Here is a 6648-nt window from a genome sequence, read left to right as displayed (position 1 = left end):
GTTTTTATTCCTCATTTTGTTAATTACTTTCATACATCTTTCCTTTTGATCTTCCCAATAACTATATGAGGTGGACAGATATTATTAATCTCTCATTTTACTGATAGAAAATAACCTCTGAGAGGCTAAATAATTTACTAGGGATAAACTAGTTCTATCCCTCGTAAGTTAGAACTAGTGAGTGAAGAGTCCAAGGTTAAGTCCAGGTCTTGCTCTCCAAAGTGGGAGGGTCTTACACTTTTTTTTTTAAATAAATGCTTTATTATTATTATTTTTTAACAGAGGAAGCTTGGTTGCAGATCTGTAGCCACTTGATGTTTTCATAACTAAGAATTAGAGTTCGGGCTCTTTGTTATAGAAAGCAAAGGTACACTAACACATGTATATATAATTGTTATGAAAATTAAGCTTAGTCACTAAAAGAAGATTCACTATCTGAACTTTCTTCTGTGTTTTTTTCACCTTTACCATCAGGCACTGGAGCATCTGGCCTCTCAAGAAAATTTGGGTCTAGTCCTTCCAATATCATTTTGTTTCTTATTGCCATCACTGGAACACCCACTTGAACCGTTTTGAGATATCTGGCATATCTTGGATCCTTGGCTACATTTAAGATATTTTCTGGTGTTACTTCACTTTCCTGTGGTCCAGAGTCCTGTAAACTGTTCTGCGTGATTGCTCTGAAGTGGCTTCAGAATGTGTTCCATTTGTGATCCTAGTGACATTTACAGGAGATGCTCCAAATGTGACATCATCTAGGCCTGGGATAGATGATAACTTTGCATCTAAAACATTGAGAGTTGTTTCAATCTGCTGGATATGAAGAGAAAGGTCTGCTAGTTTCTCCTCACAAACTGTAGAAAAGCTGTTGAGGAACTCTACAGTGTGCGTTGCAAACTTGCTTAGAAATGCCACCGATCTTTTCTGTTGAATAGCTGGCACTTTAGTCAGGTCTGTGCCTGAGCCCATGAGAGAAAGCCCATCCTCATCCATCTCCTCAGTGGACTGGGGACCCAGGGCTCACCCCCAAACCCCTCCCTAGCCCGGCCCACCCAACCCGGTAATAGCCTCCGAATGCCTCTCCTAGTCCCTTCTTATACACATTTTAAACAATAAGGAAAATGCATGTTTGGTAACAAGCAGAAAGAGAAGGTACTTTTAAAAGGATGAAACTTAGAAAGACTATTGCCTTTTCTAGAAAAAAAAAAAAAAAAGAGCTTGGTGGATGTGGAACTCTAGCATCAAGAATGAGGGAGAGACAGTTCGTTCTTGACCTTACCAAACTGCCCTTCATGTGGGATGCAACAGACTCATAAGCTCTATAAGTTCTTAGAAATCCAACCAGTCACCTTATTCCAACTCGCCTGGGGACTGCTTCTAATGAAAGTCTGCCTTAAACACAGAGACCTCATATAGTTGCAATTGATGCACCTATTGTACATTGACATATCATCATTGCCTGAAACTAAAAACCTTAAAAAAATAAAATCTATTAATGGCTCCCATCTCCCCAACAACCGCAGACGTGTGTATGTTGTGTATGTGCAACTATGTACTGCTGTGTGTTGTGGAGACGAGCGGCTCTGGCGCATGACTCTGACACTGGGCTCCTCTCTCAGTTGCCTGGCAGTGAGCCAGCTCTCAGACTCAGTGTCCCCCCGGGGACTTGAAGTTTCCAAGGTCTGGAAACCGAGGCATCAGAGAATCCCCCTAGACAGTGGGCACCTACGATGAGAACTGCTTGGTGTGCATGTGAAAGTTGTTCAGTCATGTCCGACTCTTTTCAACCCCATGGACTATAGCCTGCCAGGCTCCTCTGTCCATTGTCTTGTCCCCAGGCAAGAATATTGGAGTGAGTAGCCATTTGCTTCTCCAGGGGAATCTTCCTAACCCAGGGATCAAACCCCGGATCTCCTGCATTGTAGGCAGATTCCTTACCATCTGAGCCACCGGGGAGGGAAGGCCTTGGTGTGCATAAATAAAATGTTTAATCCCTCATGTGAAGATGCCTTTATACACATCTCATAAAACAGAGGGATACAAGCCCTCTGAGACTCTTCTGCTCAGCGCATGTCTTTCACTGGGCCCCAGCACATCTCTCTGCAGGACACGGGAGGCAGACCCCGGGCCCCGCTGACCCTGCTCCTGTGGGTCCCACTCACACCAAGGGACACCAGTTGGTGTATATCCTGAGCCCTTCACAGAACAGTTGTGCTCTCTTAGTTCAGATCCTGAGGAAATAAATGATTTCTGTAGCTAAGAGGACAAACTCTGTCCTGTGACTTGAAGCGTGGAAGTCCATTTCAGCTAGCAGAAGAGAATTTTCTGTTTCATCTCTTAACATATGTGTTATTTCACTATCAGAATGAACAAAGCCCTGGAGTTAAATTTTTTTTTTTTTTGGAGTTAAATTTAAGGTATAACAAGGATATTCTGAAGACCCTGTGTAATAAGTAAAATGAAATATTAAGTGAAGTAAGTCAGACAAAGACAAATATATGATATCACTTATATGTGGAATCTAAAAAATGATGTGAATGAACTTGTTAACAAAACAGCAAACAGAAATAGACTCACAGACATAGAAAACAAACATGGTTACCAAAGGGGATAGCAGGCAGGGAAGAGACAAATTAGGAGTTTGGGTATAACCTATATACACTACTATATATAAGCTAGATAAACAATAAGGACCTACAATATGTTGTAATAACCAATAATGGAAAAGAAGCTGAAAAAGTATATGTATTTATCTATATATCTATCTGAGCCATTTTCTGTATACCCAAAATGAACACATTGTAAATTAACTATAACTAAATTAAGAAAATGGTTAAAACTAAAGCAGCACAAGAATCTTTTGAAGACCTGTATAATAAGTTTCAACCATATCACCCCATTCCCAGAATCTAAAAGATGGCTCTTTACTTTTCTTACTATTTTCAAGGGGAAAACTTGTTTTGGATCTCTTTCTCCTCAGGTCTCTCGAATAATGCAGGTATATTTTCTCTCTAATGGCATGAAGAGTGCCCCGCTTCTGCTGACTTTATTGATCAGGTTTGAGCTAATGGTAGATATTTGTTTGAAGTAGATTTTTGTATGTGTGTGTTTGAGGTAAAATTCATGCCAAGAGACAGGTGAAATAGTCCTCTGGGTTCTAGCTGTGACCAAGAAGGTTTTATCTTTCTTTCATTCCCCTTTCTTTTCTTTGGGAATGAAAATAACACTTAAATATCTTAGTTGGCTTTGTAGTTGGTCCAATTATTGGAGATCAAAAACATCTCATCAATTACATTACTGGGTTTAATATGACTACATTTATATAATTACAAGGACCAGTTATATTTAAAAAGACACTTATTTTTGATGAAAACCATAAAAGCTTATTAAAGCACTCCAATTTTCTTTTTTCTGGTAACTACTACCTGAAAATACCTCTGAATACTCTCTGTAAGGGAAAATATTTTGGAAAAATTATGTGAGAAGGTATAGAAATCACATACAAACAAAAGGAGCCAAAATATGTATGTGTGTGTATATTTGTGTATCTATATGTAGATAATACACACACATGTAGGGGCTGCTGCCCTGGTGGCTCGGACGGTAAAGAATCTGCCTGCAGTGAGGGAGACCCCTGTTTGATCCCTGGTTTGGGCAGATCCCCTGGAAAAGGGAATGGCTACCCACTCCAGTACAGGACTTGACTGTGAAGGGTATGCTGGTATATTCAAGCCCTTTCATAAGATCTTGGTATTATTCTGTGCAGTGGGCTTCCCAGGTGGCACCAGTGGTAAAGAATCCACCTGCCAATGCAGGAGACACAGAGGTAGGGGTTCCACTCCTGGGTTGGGAAGATCCCCTAGAGTAGGAAATGGCAACCTACTCCAGTATTCTTGCCTGGAAAATTCCATGGACAGTGGAGCCTGGCAGGCTACAGTCCATGGGGCCGCAAAGAGCCGGACATGACTGAGCACACACGCGCTGATGGCCTATGTGAAATCTCTCACCTCTTATACACACACATATAACTATATATATATATATATATAAAACTGTATATATGGACATGAGTTTGAGAAAGGTCTGGGAGTTGGTGATGGACAGGGGAGCCTGGCGTGCTGCAATCCATCGGGTCTCAAAGAGGTGGACACGACTGAGCGACTGAACTGAACTGACATGTATTATATGCCATATACTTTTTTCCTTCTACTCTAAAAGAGAGAATATTATTCTTGTCTTATATCCTCAGGAACAATTAGTAATGACATATTTCTAATGATCCCCTAGAAGTCTTGATAAAGTTGACTAAGGTTTGTGTTTCAGTTGCTAAATCATGTCCTACCCTGCAACCCTATGTACTGCAGTAGGCCAGGCTCCCCTGTCCTTCACCATCTCCCAGAGTTTGCTCAGGTTCACGTCCACTGAGCTGGTGGTGCTATCTAACCATCACATCCTCTGCCGCCTCCTTCTCCATTTGCTTTCAATCTTTCCCAACTGAAAGCCTAGCTTGAAGGATTTTGAGCATAACCTTACTAGCATATGAAATGAGCACAATTGCATGGTAGTCCGAATATTCTCTGGCATTTCCCTTCTTTGGGATTAGAATGAAAACTGACCTTTTCCAGTCTCGTGGCCACTGCTGAGTTTTCTAAATTTGCTGACATATTGAATGCAGCACTCTAACAGCGTCATCTTTTAGGATTTTAAATAGCTCAGCTGGAAAAGACTAAGAACCTGTAATTAAGCTTTGTCTTGGTGGCATGAAATAAAGAAGGTGACATAGGACGCTGAGGGCAGGATCCACTAGCTCTTTCTCTACCCTGTGGTTCTATGTGATTCTTGCAAAGCCAGCCTTAGGCTGATGACAGTAGTGACAGCGATATTGAAGCTGGAGATGAATCAGAATGAGGCCTAGAGACTGAATTATCAAGAGCTCTGCGACCAGTGGCACAACAAGGACAATGCCAGCCAACCCTTTCCTTTTAACAACTTCTAAACATTAAAAAATTTATTTTTCCTGTGTTTTCCTGGCAGGAATGATTAGGATGTCCAGGATTGTAAGGCAAAGAGGAAAGTGGTAAAAGAGCATTTAATATAATGGGAGGCAGAAAAAAAACAGAATTCCTCTGTGGCCAGGTGGAGTACTTCCAGCTCGATCTATGATAAAGGTGATGGACAATTGGGGATTTTCCTCCTGGACAATTATTATTATGCTACTGGGATCAGAAGCATTGATGCTGTGGATACCTTAGAAGAGAGCTATTTTTGTGAATCATTTGTAATGGGTTTTTATCTCTAGTTATGAAAAACTTGATAACCAAATTTAAAATACAAATGATTTAAAAGGCCTAAAAAACTTAAAAAGTTTTATTTGTTTGGCTGCACTGGGTCTTAGTTGTGACCTGCAGGAACTTTAGTTATGACACGTGAACACTTAGTTGTGGCACGTGGGAGCTATTTCCCTGACCAGGGATCCAACCTGGGCTGTCTGCATTGGGAGCACAGAATCTTAGCCATTGGTCCACCAGGGAAGTCCATAAAAGGTCTAAAGAACTTTAATGGCAGAATTTTTTAAATCATGTAATACAAAATACCAGTATCTTGGTCTTCCCTGGCTTCGCACTTGCAATGTAGAGGGCACGGGTTTGATCCCTGGTTGGGGAACTGAGACCCCACATGCCATGCAGCACAGCCAAAAACAAAAAAGGACCTTTATAATTCCGTGCCTAGCTTGGGCATATTGAATGTGTAACCTGTGATCTGTCTGGACTGAAATAGGCTGTGTTAAGACAGTATTTTGGAAGACACTTTTTTCTCCTGCCCACTATTAACCTGAAATTTTACTATAGTCATTTCTAGAAGATATTCAATAAAATTTTAGATTTATTGAAAGCATAGTTCAATATTTATTAATTTGCAGGGAAACCAAGTAGTGTGCTGGTCCAGAAAGGCTATGAAAATGGAGGGGTTTTAGCGTTGGCAAACAACGCTTATGTAAGCAACTAGTTTAAACAACTATGAAAGGTTGAAGTTTCATTTCAAAGGTCACCGAAATATCCAGTCCACATTGTTTGTTGGGAAGGAATTTCACACAGCATGGCCTGAGATGACAGACATGCAGGCTTCCAGGCCCAGTGAAAGTAACACATCTCAGAAGCAAATATCAGGGGCTGCAGTATAGCCAGTAATGGAAAAGCAAGATTTCACTCCCAAGCTACATTAGGGCTAATAACCAGAGGCATGAATGGCACTGAGGCTTCAGGGGGGCCACCAGGTAACCAGGTTTGAGTTTTGAGCTGCCCAAAGCCAGTGCAGAAAAATATGTCCATTTTTTAGTTTGGGTACAATTTTTTAAAAAACTCCTTTTGACAAAAGGTTTTTTGACTTGAAACTGATTGAGAATGACTAAAGAACCCATCTGCCAATGCAGGAGACATGAGATACAGGTTCCATCCCTGGGTTGGGAAGATCCCCTAGAGGAGGCTATGGCAACCCACTCCAGTATTCTTGCCTGAGAATCCCATGGACAGAGGAGCCTGGTGGGTTACAGTCCATGGGGGGTCACAAAGAGTCGGACATGACTGAAGCAACTTAGCACGCAAGCCTGCAAAGCAAAATAGCCTGGGATTCTGTTTCAACCTACACTGG

At 41.2% G+C, this 6648-nt stretch overlaps 1 pseudogene; it reads right to left on the bottom strand.

Annotated features, from left to right (window-relative positions):
- Positions 1-387: 387 nt before the first annotated feature.
- Positions 388-6095, bottom strand: LOC122705045 (annotated as a pseudogene).
- Between the last annotated feature and the right edge of the window lie 553 nt (positions 6096-6648).

Source organism: Cervus elaphus, chromosome 12, assembly GCF_910594005.1.
Source record: "Cervus elaphus chromosome 12, mCerEla1.1, whole genome shotgun sequence".
Lineage (NCBI taxonomy): Eukaryota > Metazoa > Chordata > Mammalia > Artiodactyla > Cervidae > Cervus > Cervus elaphus.
The sequence above is the reverse complement of the archived record's forward strand: the minus strand, read 5'-3'. Positions and strand labels throughout refer to the sequence as shown.